The sequence below is a fragment of the Chelonia mydas genome, chromosome 2 (assembly GCF_015237465.2).
Source record: "Chelonia mydas isolate rCheMyd1 chromosome 2, rCheMyd1.pri.v2, whole genome shotgun sequence".
NCBI classification, from domain to species: Eukaryota; Metazoa; Chordata; order Testudines; family Cheloniidae; genus Chelonia; species Chelonia mydas.
Genome location: NC_057850.1, coordinates 206025413 through 206049220, shown reverse-complemented (window position 1 = coordinate 206049220; position 23808 = coordinate 206025413). Strand labels below are relative to the sequence as shown.

The 23808-nt window shown below is 42.6% G+C and overlaps 1 protein-coding gene across 4 annotated transcripts in view; it reads left to right on the top strand.

Annotated features, from left to right (window-relative positions):
* The first annotated feature begins 1065 nt into the window (after positions 1–1065).
* HDAC9 (histone deacetylase 9) overlaps positions 1066–23808 on the top strand; it is a 686372-nt gene continuing 663629 nt past the window's right edge. For 2 of the 4 annotated variants that reach the window (XM_043541108.1, XM_043541103.1), the window contains exon 1: positions 1158–1407. The gene's annotated coding sequence lies outside the window, so the exon portion shown is untranslated. Of the gene's footprint in view, positions 1408–23808 lie in introns of all 4 variants that reach the window. The other 2 variants (XM_043541104.1, XM_043541102.1) reach the window with 2 other exon arrangements.

The following is a 23808-nucleotide window of genomic DNA, read 5'->3' as shown; positions in this document are numbered from 1 at the left end:
TGAGAAAAGGAGGCAAAATTGGGAGGTGAAAAGGTCTGCAGGCATAAAGGCCCAAGGGAGTGAAGTTATCTACTCTGTAGTGGAAGGCAAAGTAGCTGGCTAAAATGGGTGCTTCTTCCAGAACTAGAAAGTCAGAGACGGATAGAACCAATGGAAGATGCCACCCAGGAGGTGACTTCTTCTTTGGCAACTGGTGTCTTCATTACACTCTATCCCTAAAACGTCCCACTGTCGCAGCTCCACCGGTTGCAGCACTGGTCAAAGTGCTAATGGGGGCCAGCTGCAGCGTTGCAAATCATCCCATGTAATCCTGCAAAGTGCAGGTCGACATAAGGCAGTAGGGGAAAGCAGGGAGGCTGCTGGTGCCTACTTTACATTAGCGCTCTCACGGTGGGTACCACCACCAAGACATACATGAAGAGAAAGCGCAGCATAGACAAAGCCAGCGGGTAATGGAGCGACAGACTTCACCAAAGAGAGGGTCGGGTTTAAAAAAACACCACAACAAAAAGCCAAGGTAAATCAGGTTCCCAGGGGAGGTCAATGAGAACTTTGTGGCACTTGAGTCAGCGCCCTCCCTTTCCGTTACAGGGTCTAGTGGGAAGGAAGATGGGATGATATCCCAAAGGAGGGGCTCCACTCCCAGTGCACCTGCCCTCAGCCAGGCCGCTTTCCTTAGGTACCCGTGGCTGTCCCCTGGGCGCTGCAAAGCGCAGGGCCAGTCAGGCCCAAACCCTAGGGGCTATGGGAGGGACGGGGCACTGTACTTGGGGAGCAGCCTGCTACACTGGGCTGTGCCTCCAGCCAAGGACCCCTGCAGAACAAGCTCCTCCCCCGCCCCCAACTCCAGGGCTTTAGCCAGGGCTGCACGACCCGGGGACCCAGCTCCCGTGGCAAGAAAGCCAGGCGCCGGGCAGCCGCCCCCTCTGCATAGCCCTAGCCCCCGAGGGCGCCTCTTCCCTCCCCCCGCTCTTGGACCATCACCTCCGGGCCGGGCTCCCCGACCTCTCCCCCTCCCCTCCCCGTCCGTGCGCTCGCCCCCCCAGCGGCGGGGCGGGTTGGCTCAGCCCGCCGGCCTCTCCTCCTCCCGGTAGCGAGGGGCTATTTTTAGCAAATCCTCCTTGTGTCGCCACGGGCTGTGCTCGCGTCGCTCAGCCCCTCGCTGGTTGCAGCCGCGGCTGCCTCCCTCCCTCCCTCCCTCCCTCGCCGCGCGCTGCCGCCCCTCAGCCCAGCACACACAGAGCCACCCCGGCTGCTGCCTGCGCGCCGCCCGGGCCATGGCCAGCTAGCCTCCAGCAGCCGCGGCAACTTTCCCTTCCCCTCCCGCGCCCTTGGAAGATGGCAGTTTGGGGAAGGGCTGGAAGTTGGAGCCCGGGAGCGGAGCGGTAAGAGGCAGCGGCAGGGAAGGTGAGTGGCATCAATGCCAGGGAGCGGCGGCGACTCAGTGCTGGGTGGCTCCTGTTAGCCAGGTTGCAAAAGCCTCTGATCCACCAGTCTTGCGAGCCAAGGGCTAGCTCTTCCCTGGGGCCCCCTCTCCATCCGTGCCCGGGCAGGCGGTCCCTTGGCTCTCCCACGCCAGCTGGATTTTTAGGACCATTTCACTGGGCTGTCAGAACTTCAGCTCTTGGTTGGGTCAAGCCTGGTGGGCTAGTTGCATGGCTCTTTAATGTTAGGGTGGTGCTGATGGTGTGGAGGGAGGGGTGTGTGTATGTGTGTGTGTGTGCGTGCAGGGCATGAGGATCTGTTGCTGGAGACGATTATTCCCCAACGCATTTTTATTTCTTTGGAGAGCAGATACATAATGAGAAGTTTCTTTTAATAATATAACTTGTACTGGGAGGGAAATCTTCCTGACTGCCTCCCTTCGTCTCCAGCAGCGGCTGTCACTGTGCTTTGCAGTGCTCTATCCAGCGACAATGTTAATAAAACAGCGAGGTTTTCATGAAAGTTCAAGAGCTGACAAAAATAATTTCTAGGCCGGTGGAAGGTGAATAGGAAATTATATGCTCGTTAAGGTTAACTGGGTAATTAAAACCTACACTGGGGTGTCACAGTGGGAGATGTTTTGCTACCCACTGCACAGGTGGAAGAGCTCATGTCTGTATCCACAGTATTAAGTGGTTTTTTCAGTCATTGTAACCTGTAGGGATTTTGTTTTAAGGTGTGCTTTCCTGGTGTAATAAGACATTTGGTTAAATAATAGGAATGGGCCAGATGTAGCTATTTTAGAAGTATTTGGATGATGCAGTGATAGGAAAACTAAAGATGCATTTCCTGATGCTAATTTGAATCCTCATATGAGACTCTTATACCCCTAATTTCGGGAAGATGTGAGTTTTTATTTTTTTATGACTAAGTGGTTGAGTGACTTCGACTCCCAAAAGCTTGTAAGACACTGAAATAAGCCTAGAATGACTGACTAGTTTTGGCTCTTTAGAATAAGGTAAAATTGTTTTGATATTTTGCAAACAGTGTAAATGTGCCTAAATTTCCTGTATATTACTGTACAATCTGAAATAGATGATAACGGTAATACTTGATGATTTATACTTCAAGTTACTTTAGAAAAATAGGATTTATGATTGTGAATACTGCAGAAAATGTATCCACCCTTGAAAGATTTACATTCATCATGATGGAGTTTGTAGTTTTAAGAGCCATGCAGCAGTTTCAAAACTTAAAGGTGTTATTAAAATATACAAGAATGAAATGAATTTATGGAAGGAATATTTAAAACAAGCCTAAAACAGGCTTAATGAGGTGTGTTTTGGGAACCTTTTGACATTTGAAAAGGTCTTAGCGTTCTTTTCTAATGCAATAGCTGTTATGATTCTTTGTCATAAACAACACAGAATAAGCACAGATAAAAATTATAATGTAAATCAAGCAATTCATATATATTTTTGCCTGTCTACTTTATGACACTTTTAGTTTAATGAAATGATAGAAGTAAGAACAGTTTTGGGACAAGCACGTAAAGCAGTTTTAATACATTTGTGAAGTACAAGGGCTTGCAAGCCTTACCATAAACTCTATGAGCAATAGAGGAAAAGCAATTCATATTAAGGCTTTCCCAACTCTTTCCTCTCAGCACCATCTTCCTTGATCTGCCTGAGTTGTAAAACTCTTGATTTTCACCCTGTTTTGTTTTCTAAATTTTCTGTGACAAGCCTACCCATTCCTTTCGGAAGGGCCCAGTCCCACATTTGCTTCGTACCCCAAACTCCTATTTAGTTCAGAATCATGCTCTAACGCAGTACCAAAGTAGTATTGGAAGGCAATTCCCTGCCCTCACGCAGAAAAGTTGTATCATTTTACAGATGTACATTATACAGTTCACAAGTGTATATATAACTCAATCAACACATTTGTAAAATTAATGTTACAACAATACACCATTTTCACACCTCCTTTTGACTATATCAGCAAACAGACCTGTTCCAACCTCTAGAAAAAACATGCCTTTACCCCAGCTGTATTGTGCCTGCCATTGGTGCTAGCCCCCTCATGTACACATTGAAATATCTCTGCTCTATGAGTGCATCTACACTGCACCCTTCTTTTGGCAGTGTGTAGCGTACATACATATATAGTCTACCTAGCATGGATATAAATAGCAGCAAAGACAGTGAGGTGCAGCTTAGGTGAGTAAAGGCATGCCTGAAGGTTGTGGGTCTGTACTCGAGTACATAACCTACATGCTTCTCTATTTGCCCAATCTGTGCATCCCTGTCTACACTGCTCTTCTTAGCAGTGTAGTGTCCCACTGTCTTCCCACTGCTGGAGCCTTTCCTCACCACAGAAAAAGACTCTGGTAGTGGGGAAAATCTCTGTCAGCAGGCAAGCTGCTGGGAAAGTCTCCGGCAGCTCCCTGATACTAGGCCCCTTCCAATACTCCCGCAGTGAGGAAAGGCTCTGTCAGCTCCCCATTGCTGGAACCTTTCCCCTCAGCAGGGAAAGGCTCTGGCAGAGGGGAGGCACTGGGAAAGGGTCAGACTTTTCCCTCTGCCTCCTGCCTGCCAGAGTCTTTCCTCCCTGCAGTGAAAGGCTCCAGCAGCAGGGAAAAGCACTCCATTCTACCTCTGCTGCTGTCAAGGTACTCTTACTTACAGCACTAAAGGTTGAGTAAGGTTAACCTTACTCAAAACACTGTTCTCTGTCTCATATTCCATTTCATTCTGATCATTTAAAAATGCACATAGAGATGCAGGTTTTCATCCAGACTAAAATACCAATTTTAGTATTTGGAAACAATGGTTCCTGGCCTCCTGTTCACCTTTACTTATCCACAAATGAGTAGCAGGATTTAGTGAAAACTCCACTAAAGACTGGAGGAACAGTAATTCCTGTTAAGTTGCTTTTAACTTACTACCACCACCTTTCTTCATCTGTCACGAAGATTCTAAAACAAAAGTGAACTAGTGATTTGACTTTATATGTTTGAGACAGATGTTTCTTTTGGAGTTGTAAATGAAAAAAAATAATTAAATATGAAAAACAAAATGAAAAGTCTTAATGTCAAATATCTAAAACATTTCAAATTTCTGAGGGGGAATAATATAAAAAAGGTCATTTTAAAAGAAAATGTCTAAATATTAGGACATCAGAAACATTCTAATAATGAGAAATAATTATCATTTACTTATCCCAGCACCCTAATTAATTTAAATGGAAGGTTTCCGGTATTGCTAAAGGATATAATTCACATGCAGAGAACCACGATCAAATTCAAGCACTTATAGTAGTGTGAATGGTTAATAGTCATTTATAATAATATGATCATTGCAAGCGAATAAAAATGTTAGGAGTTAAACTACTGGGTTAAGCTAAACAGGAAAAGACACTCATTTTGTGGAATAGGAGTGTTAACACATGGAGTTAAGTAGGAACAGTTAATCAGGAACAACTCCATGTGTAGACATGCAGTGTTTACTACCACCATGGTTGGGCCCACTGAATCAGTGGTACTGCTTGAGTTTACACTAGAGGATTAAGTGCTAGTAGGCAAATGCTGACTACCTTCCCTGTGGCCATGAAAGGCCTTGAATACTTGTGTCTGCTTGTGTGAGGTTCAGGAGCACCACACAGGGACTACAGCGGCAAGCTGTACTCCCCTGTGCCACCACATGCAAGGGGATTTCAAGGAGCAGCAGCAGCTACAGGGCTGGTGGATCCATGACTACACCGATTCACCTGCTTCTCCTCTGGTTTCTTCTGCCTTGAGGTTGCAATATTGGCCACTAGCCCTAGAGCTGCTCATCTGTTGCTCTGTTGTCTTTGGTGGGAGGAGTCTAGCAGGGTACTCAGGGTCCCCATCACAATGTGGCCTGATTACCCAGGCTGGGCAGTGGCAAGAGGATTTGCATGAGAGTGCACTCCTTACCCAGGCAAAGTTCTCATTTAAGTCAGTGCATTCAGAGTGCAGCGTGGAGCATTTTGCAGAAAGAAACAAAATCTTCCTCTTGTTTGCTAATAAACTGTGTGCAAGGGTGACTGGCCCTTTTAAGTTCAACCTATGACTAGTTAGTTGCTTTGCAGTGGGCTCTGATAGAGGGCACCTGGCTTCTGTAAAGAATCAGGCAGCAGTTGAGAAAGGGGAGTAGGGAGAAACTGTAGGGAGTTGCCTGTATAACACCTGAGAGAGCAGAAGTTGAGGTAACAGTGTAGAGAGCTAATAGGAGAGTGCTGTGGTTGAGAGCCGTTTGAGAGAATTGGACTGTTGGGGGAACCTACTAAGTAGAAGGCTCATGTCTCCCTCTGGGCAAAGTGGGAGAATCAGCCCAGTTGGGCCAGGCTGAGCCCAGAAAAAAGAGGGTTATATTTTTGTAGAGGGAGGTTCTTATGAGAAACTGCTCAGCAAAGGTAGTACTTGCAGGCAATGGAGGCCTGGAGGTGTAACATTGTGGGGAGCCCTCTTGCAGAAGCCTTGAATTGTGAACTATGGAAAAAGAGTCACAAGAAACATGAAGAACTGCCATAGGTGTGGAGGCTCTGGAACTGGGGCACAGGAATTGAAGAGGAATGATTGTTAACTCACAGGTAGATGGCATGGAGTTTGGGACTGGAACCGTAATAGAGGAATTGGACTCCAAGAGTATGTCTGCACTAAAAATAGTACAGAAGCACAGGGGGTTCTTCTATTGCTGTAGTAAATCCACTTCTCCAAGAGATGGTAGCTAGGTTGATGGAAGAATTGTTCCGTTGACCTAGTGGTGTCTGCAGTGGGACTTAGGTTGGCTTAATTACATTGTAAAGGGCACAACATTTTTCAAAGTCTTGATTGATGTAGTTAAACTGACCTACCTCTGGAGCGTAGACCAGCATGAGAAGGACAACATTGTTTTCCTGGCAGGGGAGGTAACCATCAGTCTGATCTGTGGAGGAGAAAATGGTCAACTTCCATCTGTAGGTAAAAACTGGAAGGAGTCACCTGTATCATTGCAGAAGGGTGTCTTCGCATGAGAAAGCTCTGTTTCACTGAAATGACAGTCAAAATAAAATAGATATATATCTTGGCTCATTCAAAATGAGGTACTTTGATTTATGTTGTTTGTTTTTCAACTCACTGAGTTTGTTCAGTGAAACTAGACTGGGCTGGTTAGTCAGTTCAACTTTCTGATTCCTATATGCTAACAGTCAGTGGCTCTGAAATTGCAGTCCATGGAGCACTTGCTGGTGGTCTGGGGAGAGCAAATATGTCACATGGTGCTGTCTTTTTATCCAGCTGCTAAATCATACTTAAAGACAGATAGAATACATTGCTGCTTCATATTACTTACATAGAAAAGTAACTGTCAGTGTTTGTGAAAGGTTATGGAGGCAGTTCACTGGAAAATCTCTATGCAGATGTGGTCCACACTATGAAAATAAGTGTAAGAACCTCTGCATAGCAAAATCCCATTGTTTCTGGAAGTCCAGTACTGCAGGAGTAACAGTTAAATTTAAAAACCAGCAGACTGGTTTTCATTGGAATTCTCAGAACTATGCAAAAATACAGTTTTTAAAAAACTGAACCCAAACTTTAGCTTAAAGTTACACTGTCCCTTTGCCATTTGTGAATAACCCTCACAGAAGTAAAGAAAAACAAATTACAGCAATAGAGAATAATGGACTGTATACTGACTAGGATAGGGAGGAGAATATAAAACAACTAATGAAAATATCTTGCATGCATATGTTGTTCTGGTGAATCTTCCAACTTCTGCTTTGAGTCCCCTGCGAATAATCTGTGTACTCTTGAGTGAAGAAGACCATCCCTAGTGTTAGCCTGTTTGTATGTAAAAGGTATATGTCTACACTAGGCAAAAAGGTATATTTTTAAACATGAGTTAACATATGCTAAAGTCCTAATGAAGAAAAGGCAATCATAGTTTTAACATGTCAGCTGGTCAAGGTAAAACTTATGGGGGAGTCTAGAATTTATCTTGACCAGATAACACCTTTTAGCACTACAACTGTCTTGTCTTCATTGGGACTTTAATACGTTGGGCTTATCTATGCTGGGAAAAAATACACCTTTTTTCCCAGCATAGATAAGCCCACAGCACACACAGTTCTCATGCAACATAACACATTTTAGAATGTTTTTGAAAAATTTCTATCAAGTACTATGATAAAAATTGTATTATTTTTAAAGGACAAGAATGTTGAGAAATTGCATGAAGATATGGATGATCTCTCAACTGCACAAATCTATAGGAGAAAAATTGTAATAATTGATTACTTATTATCTGTACCTCCTTGAAGGTACAATAGATGACTCACAAAACAAACAGACAAAGGCACTGACCTGAAGATCTTACAATCTAAAAAGACAAGAAATGGAAGGATAAGGGAAAGGAATATTTTATATAAGCAAAACGATGAGCGTGATCACTGGCAAAATTTTGGTAATTCCGTTTAAAAAATTTATTATGACAAAGTATCTACAATTTCCACTCTACTTGGCTATTGTTAGTTCCATTTTTAAAAATATAAACTCTACCTAGTTGACCTTGTTGCTACCACTGTAACCATGACTTGTCAATTCCTTATGGTAACCCGGGATAAAGGTTCCCTCTTACATCATCTCTTGTCCTCCTGCCTTCCTGCTCCCACAGTTACCTCCTGCTTAACCTGGGGCAAGGAAAGAAGGAAAACAAAAGAAACACTTTGTGAAGGAATGTACTACCCCTTTAAGGGACAGGCCGGAACACTCTGGGGTGTAATCAAGGATGCTGTGCCCTACCCTAGAGCTGAGCTATTTAAACAGGAAGAGCACTCGGTATGCTTAAGAAGCTGGGATCTAGAACCTAGGTCTGAAGAGCCTACAGTGGTTGATATTCCCCCAGTGCCACCAGAATGCCGAACAGGAAGCTGAGCGAGTGAGAGGGGAGTAGAGGCCATGCAAGGTGCAGTGAATGGTGATTTCTCTCTGTTTCCAGGAGACTTGCCTAATCACACTCAGGGATTTTGTTTTGTGGACTTTAAGTCTGGGAGCTCTGAACCAGGGTCCTGAGGTGAGGACCCGATGAAGTATTTATTGTCATTGCTCCTCTCCTGAAATCTTATTAAAACAGGATAGGCTGTTTTGTTAATGTGTGTTGGCTTCGCCTTACCCTGGACTGTTCAAGTGAACCTATTACTGCCCCAACTGAGAGAAATTAAGGCAGGGCATGTCCACATTCCCAGACTGGGCTGCAAAAGGGGTGCGAGGGGATGACATATGCTGTTACATACTCAAATGTTCAAAATTTCCATTATCTGAAGGTTCTTTCTGGTGCTGACCAGAGGCAGGAGGGAGTAACTTACCCAAGAGTAAATAGCCTGTCTCAGGTCTCTCCTGTCTGCTCAGTTCATCATAGACTTTCACACAAGAAGAGTTGCTTGAGATTGGATTTGCTGCTGTGAGCTTTTGACAGCTGAGCCTTGTCTACACAAGAAATCATAATTCCTAGCTCTTATAGAGTGTTTTTTATAAGTAGGTCTGAAAACAAAGGAGATAAGTATTATCTGTATTTCAAATATGGGAGGAAAACTGAGGCACAGAAAGGGAAATGACATGCCCAATGGTACCCAGTCACAGAACTATGAACGAAACTCAGGTTTCCAGAGTCCCAGTCTAGTGCTCTATCCAGGTTACACTGCCTGTTGAAAGAAAGTTGAGAATTCGTTTAACTTGTGATTTTAAAAAAAAAATTATTTTTTATTAAAGATTCAGTTAAAGCAGTATAGACACTCATTTCAGTCTGAACCCAGCTTACTTTGGTTCATTGTAAATTGATTAAGAGTTGGTTTATTTTGAGTCATCTTATTTCTATTTTTAGAAAGGGGTAAGAGTGCCCACATCAGGGGTTTCACTGGTTTCACTAAATTGTTTTAAATAATGATTTTAGGCCCGGTCTACACTTAAACTTTTGCCCCCATATCTATGTTAGTCAGAGGTGCAATTCCCTCCCATCCCCTGACATGGTTGTGCTGGCAAAAGCCCTAGTCTTGATGCAGTTATATTGACAAAAAAGTCCTTTTTGCTGTATGGCATACTCTGTTAGGGTAATTATGAGGGTTCTGGGTGGGCAAGTACATCCCATGGTGAAATAGCAGCAGCAGACTTCGGTGCTCCAGTATCTGTGTTAGCTAGATTAAAGCTAGCTCATGTATATCTATATGAGCTGCGATTGCTGTGTAGGTATATTGCTGTGTATGTAGTTCAAATGTCTTTTTGCAGGATGGCCATTCTCTTTTTAACTTGAGAGGAGTTTTCTCTGCAGTGAAGGCATAGCCTAAATGTCCTAACTGCACAACCGTGGGTTACTCTGCAAGTGTACATGCTGTTCATTTTTGAGGTGTTTTCTCCAATTAATATTTTAATCTTAATTTTTTTTAGGAAGTGGCCGATGGAAGGTTAGCACTAGGGGACTGATCTAAAGCCCAATGGATTTTGGATCAGACAAGTCTCTTCAGTCACTCCAAACTGAAAGTCTAATTTTCCTGATTTATACTTTCTTCTGTCTAGAGCTGAGTGAATAATGGATTTTCAGTTCTGGGACCAAATACGAAAAAAAAAAAAACATCTAGTTTGTTTCAAACCAAAACTTTCTATTTTAAATTTAAAAATTTGGTTCCACGTCAACTGAAATGTTTTGGGTCAATTTGAAACACAATTTTTTTTTTCAGTATTTTTATTCATTTTGGGTTGACCAAAATGTTTTGGTGAATTTGGCCATTTTCAGGTGTCTTCCACCGTGTGTGTGGGGTGGGTTAATTGGCCAGACTTGAATTCAAAATACTATTTTGAAAAAGGAAAAAGTCAAAATGAAACAATTGCTGAAATGAAATGTTTTGACTTTCAGGTTTTTTTTCTTGGCTCAAAACATATGTCGAATTTGACCTGAATTTATGAATAGTTTTGGAACCCTGAAAAATGCATTTTTTTGCTGAAAAATGTTTGTCGAAAAATTGCTTTGCTCTACTTCTGTTGCCTTTCAGCACTCTATACATGAACTATACATTTAAAATAAAAAATCCTGTACACATTCCTTCCTTACACTTCAGCACAGCACGTCACTTTGATGAATATGACAAGTAGTAAATAGATTAATAATTTGGTACAAGATAATGCACCATTATGGCATTGATCAAAACCACAACTCCTTGAAACCCATAAAGTTGATTTTAAAAGTTCATAATAAATTCCACTGGAGAACTTGTTTGTGCATCTTATCTACAGGAAACTCAAATGCACTGATAATTTTTGGCATGCAAAGGTTCCTTAATCATTTTACCTTGTAATATGAGGTGGTGTGACATAGGAATTTTATTTTGAAGCTCCTTACATATAGTACTATGACTCCTTTATAAAAGTTGAACAGGAAAGTTGCATAACACAAACATTGCAGTAAGCCTTGGTGTTTAACTGAACAAAACCCTAATTGTTCAGGGTTTTTTTTGACATCTATCATTAGGCCTCGAAGAGGCAAAGCTGTTAAACTCAGGCTTTGTTTTCAAGAGAGATGGATTAGCTTGAGGCAAGAGTATAATATTTCTAAGAAGGAGGGGGAAAAATACTGGAGGTATAAATCCCAAATAGAAAGCAAACCTTGGAGTTAAACAGCTATAAATATGGCTCATGTGGCATGCACAAACCAACTGCACTAAATAAATAATAAATGGGTGTGAAATGACTGACTGGTATTTAATTTGTTTGATTCACTTGAAGTAACACTTGAAATCAAGTAACACTTGAAAACAGTTGTCAGTGTATGCACAGAAAATTTGAACCTTTTCAGTCCTACACTCCTCCTCTGGCCTGTCTACATCTAAAATTTAGGTTGATCTAGCTACATCTCTCAGGGCTGTGAAAAATTTCATACCCTCTGCTGTGTAGTTGGGTTTACCCCCGTTATAGCTGCAACTAGGTCAGCGAAAGAATTCTTCTGTTGACCTAGTTACTGCCTCTCAGAGAGGTGGATTACCTACATTGACAGAAAACTCCCATCCACTGATATAGGAAATGTCTACACTTCAGCATCACAGCAGAAGTGCCATAGGTACGCTGCTGTAGTGTAGACGTACCCTTAATAAAGTCTGCTCTGTTTAATTATGTTTTCTCCAGAGGCTCTATATGCTATTCTGATTTAAAAGAAATGTTTAATATTCCAAAGTATTTGTTCCCTGACAGTATGCTGTAGGTATAATTACTTCTTTAACGTTACAGCTATCCCTATTCTATAGATCGTACAACCACCATGAATTAACAAACCAGATTATGCATTCCTTAAACTGAAAGCTAGGTATTCTACACTGAAACTGAAACTACCATTTTCTTTTTATATTTACAGTATAGACACATTAAATAAACTTTGAAAAGATGGTATGAATGAAAGGATCAGTGAATCTAAATGGAAATAATAGTTGAGTAGTGACTTTTGATTTGTTTTTTTTACTGATTAGCTTTTACCTAAGAGAATGTTTTTAAACCTCCACAAAACAGGGGCCCTATGAGATGGCAGGTATAAGACAGAGGTAGGCAAACCTTAAGGTCTGGGCCGGGGAGGCTAGCTCTGGCCCCTCCCCCGCAGTCATGCTGCTGTGCGGGCAGCGGAGTTGTGCGCTCCTGCCGCTCTGAGCAGCATGGTAAGGGGGCGGTGGCGGCGGCGCATGTGCGGCGGTGCAGGGGTTGGGTAGGGAGTCCCGGGGGGCAGTCAGGGGACAGGGGGCAGTTGGATGGGGCAGAGATTCTGGGGCGGTCAGGGGCTGGGGAACAGGGGGGGTTGGATAGGGCATGGGAGTCCCGGGGGGGCCTGTCAAGGAGGGGTGGATGGGGTCGGGGCAGTCAAGGGACTGGGAGCAGGGGGGCTGGATGGGGGGTTTGGGGCAGGGGGTCCTCGGAGGGGGCGGTCAGGGGACAAGGAGCAGGGAGGGTTGGATGGGTCGGGGGTTTTGAGGGGGGCAGGCAGGGGGCGGGAAGTGGGAGGGGGTAGATGGGGGGGGCAGGTTGTATGGGGGGCACAGACTTCATTACCCGGTCTCCATACAGTTTCGCACCCCGATGTGGCCCTCAGGCCAAAAGGTTTGCCCACCCCTGGTATAAGAGAAGCAGCTGCAAATTGTCTACATATTGTACTTTCCAATTTTCTGAAACATGGAGACTGTCTAGTCTACATCAGAGTATAGATGCCTATAATAGAAGCTGATTGGAGCATATAGTCATTCTGTATCATTTAAAGGGGATTTGTAGAGTGGATTGCAAAGAGTCTTAGTTGTCAGAATATAGCTAGTATAATCCTCCCTCCCTACTCATTCCCAAAATATTTCTTTTTAAACAATTATGTTTAATTAATGTTTCTAGATTGCATATTGCATTAGTGCAAACAGCAAGGAAATAAACATTTAAGTCATGCTGCACCCCATCTTTCATAACTATGTGGCTCCTCTTCCCGTAGTATCTGAGTGCCTCACAGTTCTGCTGTGAGGTAGGGAAGTATTATTGTCTGCATTTTACAGGTTTGGAAACTGAGGGTCAGAGTGTCTAAGTGACTTACCCAGTGTCACGTAGAAAGCCTGTGGTGGAGCAGGAAATTGAACCTGGATCTCCATAGCCTAGGCTGGTGCCCCTAACCAGTGGGCCATCCTTCTTCTTCCATCTGAACATGGTTCTATCTAAAACAAACAGTAGAAATAAATGGTGTGTTCATCATGGCAAAAACATTGGGGTGCCCCATTGTTAGACAAGTGAATGAAACCTTGCTTAGTGTGCATTGGTGATCAAAAACTGAAAGAAAATGTTAGGATATGTTCGGATTGAAGATGGGGATAGAAAATAATACAAATAATATTATAATACTATTGTTTAAATCAATAGCATGTCCTCACCTGGAAAATAGTGTTCAGTTCTAGTCAACCTGTGTATGTGTAGTAGAAACAGGAAGAGGTTCAAAAATCAGTAATAAAAATGGTTAGAGCCAAGGAGAGACTTCTTTATGATGACAGATTGGAGCGTTTAGGTAGAGACAAGACAAAAAAGATGGGACATTTACCCTTTGTCATAATACAATAACGGGAGGCATTCAATGACAGTGAAAGGCAATGAATATAAAATTAATAAACAAAAATACTTCTATATACAACATATACTTAACCTGTGGAACTCATTTCTACAAGATATTGAATTGCCTAACAGGACTTACAAATAACCTGGAGATTTATAGGGATAATAAGGATATTCAGTTACATTAAATAGGATACAAAGATTTTTTTTAAGGGATATAAATCCTTAGACTTCAAGATATAAGACAACTACTAATGGATAGGGTTAGGAATAAACTTTCCCTATGGTAGTGGTTCCCAATCTTTTTACAGGCACGACCCCTGCCAAACTTTTGGTTTGTTTTCACCAAAAATAACAACCAGAAACAACCAAAACATTTTTTCTTTAATAATAATAATAAAAAGTTTAAAAGTTTCAGTTTTTGAAAATGAACATTTTTGCCAAAACCCAAATGTTTTTGTGTTTCAAAAATGCATTTTTATTTTTTCTCTGAAAAAACTAAATATCTTTATGGGAAATTTATGTTTTCCCCTTGTTACAACATGCAAATGAAGTCAGGCTAACTTTTAAATTATCCCATCTCCCACTTGTAGCAAAGAGAAGAGAAGAAGTTGTTTTGGGTCCTCCTAATTAGGGTAATAGCTCATAATGTAGCCATCTGTTTGTCCTCCATCACAAACACAGCTCAGGTGTGCTGTGGTTCATGAATCATTCAGTCAATGTAGGTCAAGCTGGCTAAATTTGAAACCAGTTTAAGTGAACTACACCCCAGATTCAGTCTACTGTCTCCCTTCTGTGGGATGATTTTCACTTTTGCATGCCAACAGAAACTCCCCTTAAATCTGAATGTTTTCAAGTGACCTGGGGTGACTCCAGGCTTCAGCCTTCCTTAGATGAGTGTGCTGCCTCTCTGCTTAACCCCATCTAACAGCTGTGGGGATCCTTCTTCCCCTGTCTGAAGTGCTCCTTATCGCATTCTGGTAAGTCCTACAGAGCCTTATACTGTCCTTGATTTATATGTGGATTACTGGGGATAGAATATGCTGCTTTGTCAGCTGACTTCACTTTCAGTTCTCACCGACAGACACTACAATAATTCAGTCTTAGAGAAACTAATTTAGTTTTCTTTTTAAAACAAATGTTTAATTGTAGTTTGGCTAAAGTAAGGTAGTAGACCTAGTCACTTTAAACTTTGGATTATTACTGCAATACAAATAATAAATAGTATCACTTAAGAGTCCCCAGTTGGGATCAGGGCTCTGTTGTACTAAGAACTGTAAATGCAGATAGTGATTGTACTTTGAGAAAAGATGCAACAAGTGTGTGTATGACAGACATAAGGAGAAAACGGGGAAGAGGGATGAGGATAACAAAATAAGTTCACATAGCTCTACAAAGTTAGCTATATGCACAGCTAAAAGGGGCTTGATGGTTTCAAGTGAGTATGTTTGTAATTTTAAATGTTTCTCCAGCTGAAGTACAACCAAACCATTATTGGTTGGATGTTTTTGTATGTGTCACTGAAGAAGAGGGTTTTGAGGAATGATTTGAAGGAAGAGAAGGTATAAGGTTTATGGTTTAACTCAGGGAGGATGTTTCAGGCATCAGAGCCAGTGTGCAAGAAGGCATGAAGGTGATTGTGGAAGAATTGACAAATAGAGCCAATGTAATATTTGACTAAAGTGCAGTTAATCCCTGCAGTCCTTAAACTATTGATATCAAAGAGAGATTTATTGATATCAAAGAGAGATTTTCCAGGTAAATAACTGCCATTTAACTACATACATCAAAAAAACCCCAACAACCATGAATCAGATAAAGTCAGCCATTGAGCTAGTGTAAACCACACACCTCCTGGGTGTGGTGCTCTGTCCGATCTAGTGGCACCAAGACCACTTAGAGAGAGATTAATGGTAATCTCTACAGCCTTTGGTAAGGGCCATATGACTTTTAGCTCATGCAGTAGTGGCTCATGCACTAAGCTTCAGAGGCCCCAGGTTCAATCCCAACAGATGGTGTTACACTAGCAGTACAAATGCTAGTGAAGTTTGGTGAGCAAGTCAGTCTAAATTACTGAAAGCCATAATCACTTTTTAATGCTATCTCAGGGTATCCTTCAGTTAAGTCATCTAATGTACTCCATTTTATAAGCAGGGTCTGGCTTGCATGAGCGTGTTCCTAGTTTAGGGTGGATGCTTTGTGCATAACACACAGCACCGTTTGATATGAAGTAACACAAAAATTCAGTATAGTGTTTAGGCATGTTAATTCCAACTATTGAAAATATGTTAGCCTCATGTTAGCAAGAGCTTTAAATCAAGGAACAACTAGAGGAAAAAACTCTTCTTTAAGACCAGATTAATATGTAAATAGTCAGATGGAGGAGCACAGAGTTTCTGCACTTGGACTTTACTTTTAATCATTCCTTCACCACCAGTGTTCACTAAATATACCCTTTTTCCCCCACTGAAAGAATAGCAGTATCACCAGATATTAAACTATCACTACATTTCAATATGCTTCAGTTATCATGCAACAATAAGATTCAAACATCCTTAAGTTGGGAAATAAAGTTATCAGTGATATTTGGACCAGTAGGCTTTCATTAGGAACTGTTGGTACAGAAAGAGATGTGGAGCTGGTGTGATTCATCACTGCATTACTGTAGCTTTATACTCCATGGATTTCAGTGGAATTGCATTGCGATAAAACAGGAGCACCACCAGTGGTGAATTGGACCCATAGCTGTGATAAGATTTGTTCCACTGTTGTTCAAATAACTGATATACCTTTTCTCTCTTTTTGTCAGCCTAATGTATGTTGTTGGCACAGTTTTTTCAGATAGGTAAATAAGTTACAGAGGAAGGTGATAAGGTGAGAAATCTGTATGTGAGTTAATGTGAGCAGTTTATATTCTATAAAATACTCTGATTACAGTGTGTTTAGTAACTTGCTACCCAGTACATTGTTTTAAACAGTATAGTACTAATGTTGAGACGGTGACAAATGCGATCCCGGATTTCTGCCGGGTGTTCTACCATTGACTTAAAGGGGGTGAAATCCTCCTTGTCGTCTGGCTCCTTTATGCCAGGAAAAAGAAACTGGAGTGGTGAAATTTGGATTGTAGTTTAGGCTTTACAAACAGAAATGACAGGTTAGAGCAGGGGTGGGCAAACTTTCTGGCCCAAGGGCCGCATCGGCGTTGAGCAACTGTATGGAGGGCCAGGTAGGGAAGGTTGTGCCTCCCCAAACAGCCTGGCCCCCACCCCCTATACACACCCTCTCCCACTTCCCACTACCCTCAGAATCCCCGACCCATACAACCTCCCCTGCTCCTTGATCCCGACCACCCCCTCTCCAGACCCCCCCCCCCATCCAACCGCCCCCTGGGACCCTGCCCCCATCCAACCCCTCTGCTCCCCGTTCCCTGACTCCTCCCCCCCCGCCCAAACCTCCACCCCATCCAACTGCCCCCTGTCGCCTGACTGCCCCTGGGGACCCCCTGCCCCTTATCCAACCCCCCCACTCCCCGCCCCCTTACCATGCTGGAGCCAGGCACGCCGCCGCCACGCCTGACAGGAGAGGCGGGCCAGAGTGCTGCCCGCACAGCGGCGTGGCTGCGGGGGAGGAGGGACAGCAGGGGAGGGGTTGGGAGCTAGCCTCCCTGGCCGGGAGCTCAGGGACCAGGCAGGACGGTCCCGCAGACCATAGTTTGCCCACTTCTGGGTTAGAGCAATAGAAATGTTTCCATGAATTTAAAAAAAAATCTGTATGCTCTGATGTGTTTGCAATCCAAATACTGCAGCACTGAGAACGTAAAAGTCTATTTTCACATGGCTGAGGCTGACAGAAATATAAATGGCAAACAAGTGAAAAGTAAATTAGATTTTTAAAACCTCTTTCGGGGGCAAGTTCTCCTTGCTTATTCTGGTGAAAGCCCATTTTCTTGCATAAAATTGGTTAGCTTTAAGATATTGAGTTATTTATTAAAATATCAGATGATTCTGTCTTTCAGATATTTTTATGGTGCCTATTCCTGTGGTTTCTAGAATATAATTTTATACTAATGCATTTTGAGAAAGAGAATACTATGTAACTACCCACCTTCTTGATCCAGACATGTAAAACAGAAGATATTAAGGGCCAAATTCTGTCATCAGATAAGTGTATTTTTATACATTGAAGTCAATGGGAGCTCTAAGCACATATCTAAGGACAGAGTTGAGTTTTAAACTGTTTATCTTACTCTAAACTCCTTGGGAAATCAAATGTGATTCATGCCAAAGGGCAGTAGGATGGAGTCAAATCCACAACTCCCTCACCCATCATGGGTGCATAGTCTTTGATCCTTAAAACACTTACGCACATGAGTAATTTTACTGCATGGGACTTATATATGCATAAAGTTACTCGTGTCCCCTGACTTTTGGGGGGGTGGGGTGGGGGCTAACATTGCTGGTATTGTTAATCGTCCCCTGGTGTCACTGCATCATCTCCATTTTGTTTTCATTCTTGCTTATGTTCCGTTCTCTTGTATCCAAGCTATGGAATATTTGGCCATACGTTGTCTAACTCATCAGAAAATGTAAGATGAAATTTTCAAAGTTGCCTATAGAAATTCAGCATACAAATGCCCTTACTTTTAATGGGAACTGGGTTTCTAAATCCCATAGGCAGCATTTGAAAATCTCAGCCATAATGTAAATTTCTATTGAATTAAAAGCAAAGCCCTGTTTGTTTAGACAGACTAAATCAGCATTACCTGACACATAGCTGCATGTTTACTAGGGCAGTGGACTGCTAGCTGTGAGTATCCTTATGGCTAAATGTTGCTGTATTGCTCCAGAGGTACTCCAGATTAATTCTGCTGTGTTATATCAGGGTGAGTCTTGGCTACCACACAGCATAATGTTGTGTTCTCCTCTCCTGCAAAATTCAGCTAGAGGAAATAATTCTCTCGGAATTCAAGTGGGTCTAACTCTCTGCCAGGGGTCACTTGTTTGGGGCCAAAGTTTGATACTCTGAATGTATGCAAGAATCATTGAAGTTAAGTCTCAAACACCACTTGTAACCACTTATATTTCTCTTAGTTTCCATCTTGGAAAAATGTGTGTGTTTGGTTTTTTATACTGAGAAATCTGATGCCATTTAAAACAGAGATAAGTATGAGAGGAGAATGTAAAAGATAATTCCTAACTGGAATAGGTTTGGAAGCACTTAGGGCCACAAACTGCATGTTAGTACAGCACCTAGCACAATGGGATCTCATTTCCTAATAATACCTTTAGAAGCCTTAATGCTGATATTTCAAAGTAAGTTAATTGATTCCCTTTTACAACATAGGGATATTAATAGCGACTATTAGCATTTTCTTGCAGTACTATAGCATAAGAGAGAAAGTGTGACTGCTATTCAAAGAACTGTTTGCAGAATAATAAAAGCTGCAAAACACCTCATTACAAGAGCAACCAAAAAGAAAACTAAATGTTCCAAAAGATGGGGGAGGAGGAAAACAAAAACTAGAGGCTTTGCATTTGATCACTATCATCTAAAGCCTGTGGCCAGTGCAGTCTGGGTAATTGGGTTGGAGATGGCTGGGGAATGCACAATCAGTCTGCATTGATACCACATTAGTTTTTGCTTTTCCTGCACTCCAAGAAATAATAGCTAGTGGTTCTGTGTAATCAGATCCACCTGTCCCTGCTTCTAAACCCATTTTGATAGGATTTAGAGAACCACTGCAAACCTGTTCTCTGGTGTATGGGGAAATAGCCCTGCTCATAGGGTTTCCAAATCTTACCACTCTTCCTTGGGGAATTCCTGGGGAGTTAGGATCCTCCATGCTGTAGAAGGGAAAAATAACTGTTGTTCTATAACACATCGGTGAGATGTTCAGGCAACTAATGATGAATATACTGGCAAAAAGCCATAGTGTGTATGAGAACTGATGGCATTCTCATCCTGCTGTAAATAGAGAACACAAGTCGTATAAAGCCTTTACCTTTCCTGGAGTGGAAATTCCATAAAACTCCTGTTCTTGGACCAGGTCCTGGACTACTGTACCCTGTGTATCAACCCAGCAGATCTGACTGAGTTCTGGTATTCTTTCCTTCGTGAATCAGTGACCAGTGATTTCAGAGGTTTCAGAGTAGCAGCCGTGTTAGTCTGTATCCGCAAAAAGAAAAGGAGGACTTGTGGCACCTTAGAGACTAACAAATTTGAGCATAAGCTTTCGTGAGCTACAGCTCACTTCATCCGATGAAGTGAGCCACAAGTCCTCCTTTTCTTCTTTCAGCGGTATACAGACAGCCTTCTCAAACCAAAGTATTATTTGTTTTAACAGGGAACAAAGCATTTAGCAAAAAGGATTTTGAAACAGACTTATACACATGTCTGTCTTATCTAAAGGCTTACCATCCCCTGATGGTAACACCAGTAGGCCTAACTTCTTCAGACGCCCTCAGCGAGTCCCTGTGCTCTGTCTGGTTCTTGAGAGAGAGTTCCTCTTGAACCTTGCTGCTGTTGTTGTTTTGTTTTTTTTCCGCTCCGTTCTCCTGCTTTGGTCCTTCTGGACCGAAACAGTCCTGAATGCTCAGGAGGAGATCAGGCCAAGTCCTCAGAGCCAATGGTTCTGCCACTGGCACTTAACAACCCTAATGTGTATACTAAGGCTTGGCTTGAGCTTTTTTCCCCCTTCCTGCTTGTTTTTCCAACAGCCCCTAATTAAACTAAACTAATATATTTGTACAGTAAACAGGCCAATAACCATGTCAACATATGGTATTCATGAATTATTACAGAGAAGCTCCAAATGCATCACAGGTCCATTAATTTCATCACAATATCTAGTTTCTAACACATAGTATGCCACAATGCCCCAAGACATTATTTCTAAAAATCACCAATAGCAGTGCAACTTCTCTCTAGGTCTAGCAAGAAGTATGAAAATATCCCATGGTACCAGAAGAATTTGATTCTGTGTCCATAGGCCACACAGTATGGATGTGATTACCATGGTTTCAGAAATTCATGCATGGGTTCCATTCAGAAGCAGTGCAAAAAACTGTGGGAGTCAGGGTAATGGAGGAGCTGAGGGAGAGAGAAGTAATTGCTGGGGAGGAGCTTGGGAGTGAACCTGGAGGGTTGATGGGTTTGGGTAGCAGAAGTATGGAACATTTTTTTTTTGGAGGGCAGAGGAATGGATAGGTAAGGACCCTGGCTGATCCCTAGCCTCTCCCATTCAGTCAGGCACATCTGCTCGTGTCCCTGCACCCCCACCTCCCTGTCCCCATGTAGCCCTGCACTTTCAGCCAGACATAGCTGCCCCTCTGTCCATGTGTCCCTGCACCCTCACTCAGCCACTCCCCATCCCCATGTGTCCCTACATCCCCACTCCTATTTAGCCTCTGGCTCAATGTTGTCATCCCACTAGCTCCTATGACCCCTCCAGTGTATCCCGCCACTAGCCTTTCTGAACTGCAGTTAGTGTGACCACCCCCAGCAGCCCTGTATGCCCTGCTCTGTCTTTCCCATGCCTCCTCACATGACCCCATGGGCAGGGTACTGTGAAGAAGGCAGCCTCTGCCCCTCCCTCTCCGCATTTGGGTGCTCCAGCCTGTGAGCTAGCTGCTCTCTTTTCTGGTGCCACATCAGCCCCTGATGTGTGAAAGGTGTATTTGAAGCTTCCCATTGCCTCGCAGTCCGAATCAATTATTCTGGAGCGGAGGAATCTGTGGAGGACCTTAATTCTGTGCTTGCACAGTGGCGCAGGATTTCCGCAGGAGTAAATTGTAAAATATGTCTGTGACCAGTCATATACACCATTGATGGTGTAGAGTTACTCTGTGTATCTATATGGTTATGATTAAAGATTAAATCAGAACCCTATAGATATGCAGAGTAACTATACACCAGAAATGGTGTATATTTCCTGTCTCAGACATATTTTTAATCTTCGTCTCCGTTCGAAGTCTAAAGTCCTCAGGGTGTCCATTACTGATCTTCAGTATGCTGATGACTGTGCCATCCTTGCACACACTGAGAATGCCCTTCAGTCCACACTGGATTTTTTTGCACAAGCTTACAGAAGCCTAGGATTCTCACTTGATATTGAGAAGACTAAAGTGCTTTATCAGCCTGCTTCAGGCCTTGCACATGACCCACCACAAATCACCGTCAAGGGACAGACTTTGGGGATGGTTGAGCACTTCTGCTTCCTTGGTAGCCAACTTTCTCAAAACACAAAAATCAACAGTGAGATCCAGTGCACAAGTGCTTCCTTTGGGAAATTGCTCTGACGCGTTTTCATGGACCATGACCTATGGCAGGACACCGAGATCCAGGTCTATAAGACAACTGTTATCCTTACACTCCTTTATGGATGTGAAACCTGGGTGACCCATCAACAGCACATCAAGAGTCTGGAGAGGTATCACCAACGGTCAAGTGGGAAGATCACTGCACTAACGCCAGAATCCTCACTGAAGCCAATGTCACCAGCAATGAAGCAATGATCCTCATGCACCAACTCTGCTGGGCTGGACATTGTGTGTGGATGCCAGACTCTCTCCTCCCAGAACAAGTCCTTTACTCTGAGCTCACCCATGGTCAGAGATCCTGTGTTGGTTAGAGGAAACGCTACAAAGACACACTGAAAGCATATCTCAAGAAAACTGACATAGACATCACAAGCTGGGAGGAGCAAGCCACCAACCAACCCCAATGATGCCACATCTTCCATTAGGCAGTGGCCCACTTTGAGGTGAAGTGCCTTGCCCACAAAGCTAGAGAAAGAGAGAAGGAAGGAAAAAGAGAGAAATTTCTCCCAGCAGGCATCTGGCCTGCCAGGAACTGTCTGTACCTACTGCAGGTGGATCTATGGTTCCAGGATCGGACTCCTGAGTCATCTCAGGACTCATATGTAAATCCATGGTAGCGATCATCCTCAAATCAAAGGATCGCATATTATGATGATATTGTTCTACATCTTTCCTTCTTGTCTGTAGATTGATTTTTTTCTTTGTTGTTTAGCACCACTTCTTTCTTCCTTTTTCAAGTCTGATTATGAGATAAGTGGGGCTATGCGCAAGAGATCAACAATTATCGGATTTATTTAAGTCAAGCTTGCTTTCCATGGTTTCCTGGGAAATAGAACTGTAGTTAGAGCCTTACTAGGCTACGAAAAGCCCAGATGCTGGATACTGCAGACCTAGGCAGTCTCTGGTAGGAATCATGGGATGAAAATGGGGGTAGGGGGTGTCAGGTAGGAGTTGCATCTGTGGGGCAAAAGTGCTTCAAGGAGAATATGTTTTAAATTATTCTCTTCCTTGACCAGTAGGGATTTATAGGTGTTAAGGAGGCACTGTGAATGGCAAATAGGATCCAAGTGAGGGTTTGTCTGGGAGATCATATCTAGTTTATATTTGGATTCAGCATCAACCTGAATCCAGTCTAATGTTTTCATCCTGAAAACTTGTGGATAAAACCCCATTGGCGGGGTGGGGAGGCGTATTTGTACTTCAATACATAGCACAGTGACCTGTACTGAGTACACTAATACAATAAGTGAAGCTTGTTCAAAATGCATAGTAACCATTACAGCTGCTATTTTTTTGTTCTTCTACAAACAGGCTGAATGGACAAAATCAGGGCACAGCAAAATAAATGCACAACTTACATAAAGGAAAGATAGCACACTGCTAACAGAACAGAGGGAATCTAAGTGCACCATAAAAATATCTTGCAGTGGGAAAGTAGAAACAAAATGAACTAAAATTAAAGCCCACTTGAGAACACACTCAAACATAACATAGAAAGTTAACACTGAGTAGAACCTTCCGAGAGGAAAGCAGAGCCTCTTACTCAGTAGAGCAGTCAAGCTGTCCAAAAAGAAATGAGTACAAACATTCAATTTAGTCATTTTTAAAACATTAAGAGCACAAAGGGCCACACCTTTAGAGCAGTGATACTGAGACTGGCTTGCAAGATGCAAGTGATTTTTTTTTTTTTGTGTGTGTCTCCTGTGACTGAGTAGCCCATGATATTAAAGCATTGTGTGATTTTTTTTTTTTAATTATTAACCAATTAGGATGCATTTACTTAATGTTAACTGTTTGTAGTTGATAAAATAATACATTATATCTATATAGTATAGTAATATAAATAGTAAATGAAGCAACAAATTCACGTTACACTGGCTCTCTTGGGTAATGTTGATCACTGATTTGGCTCCGGAATTAGAGATCTGAGTATCACTGCTTTAGAGGCTTCTACCAGCAGCA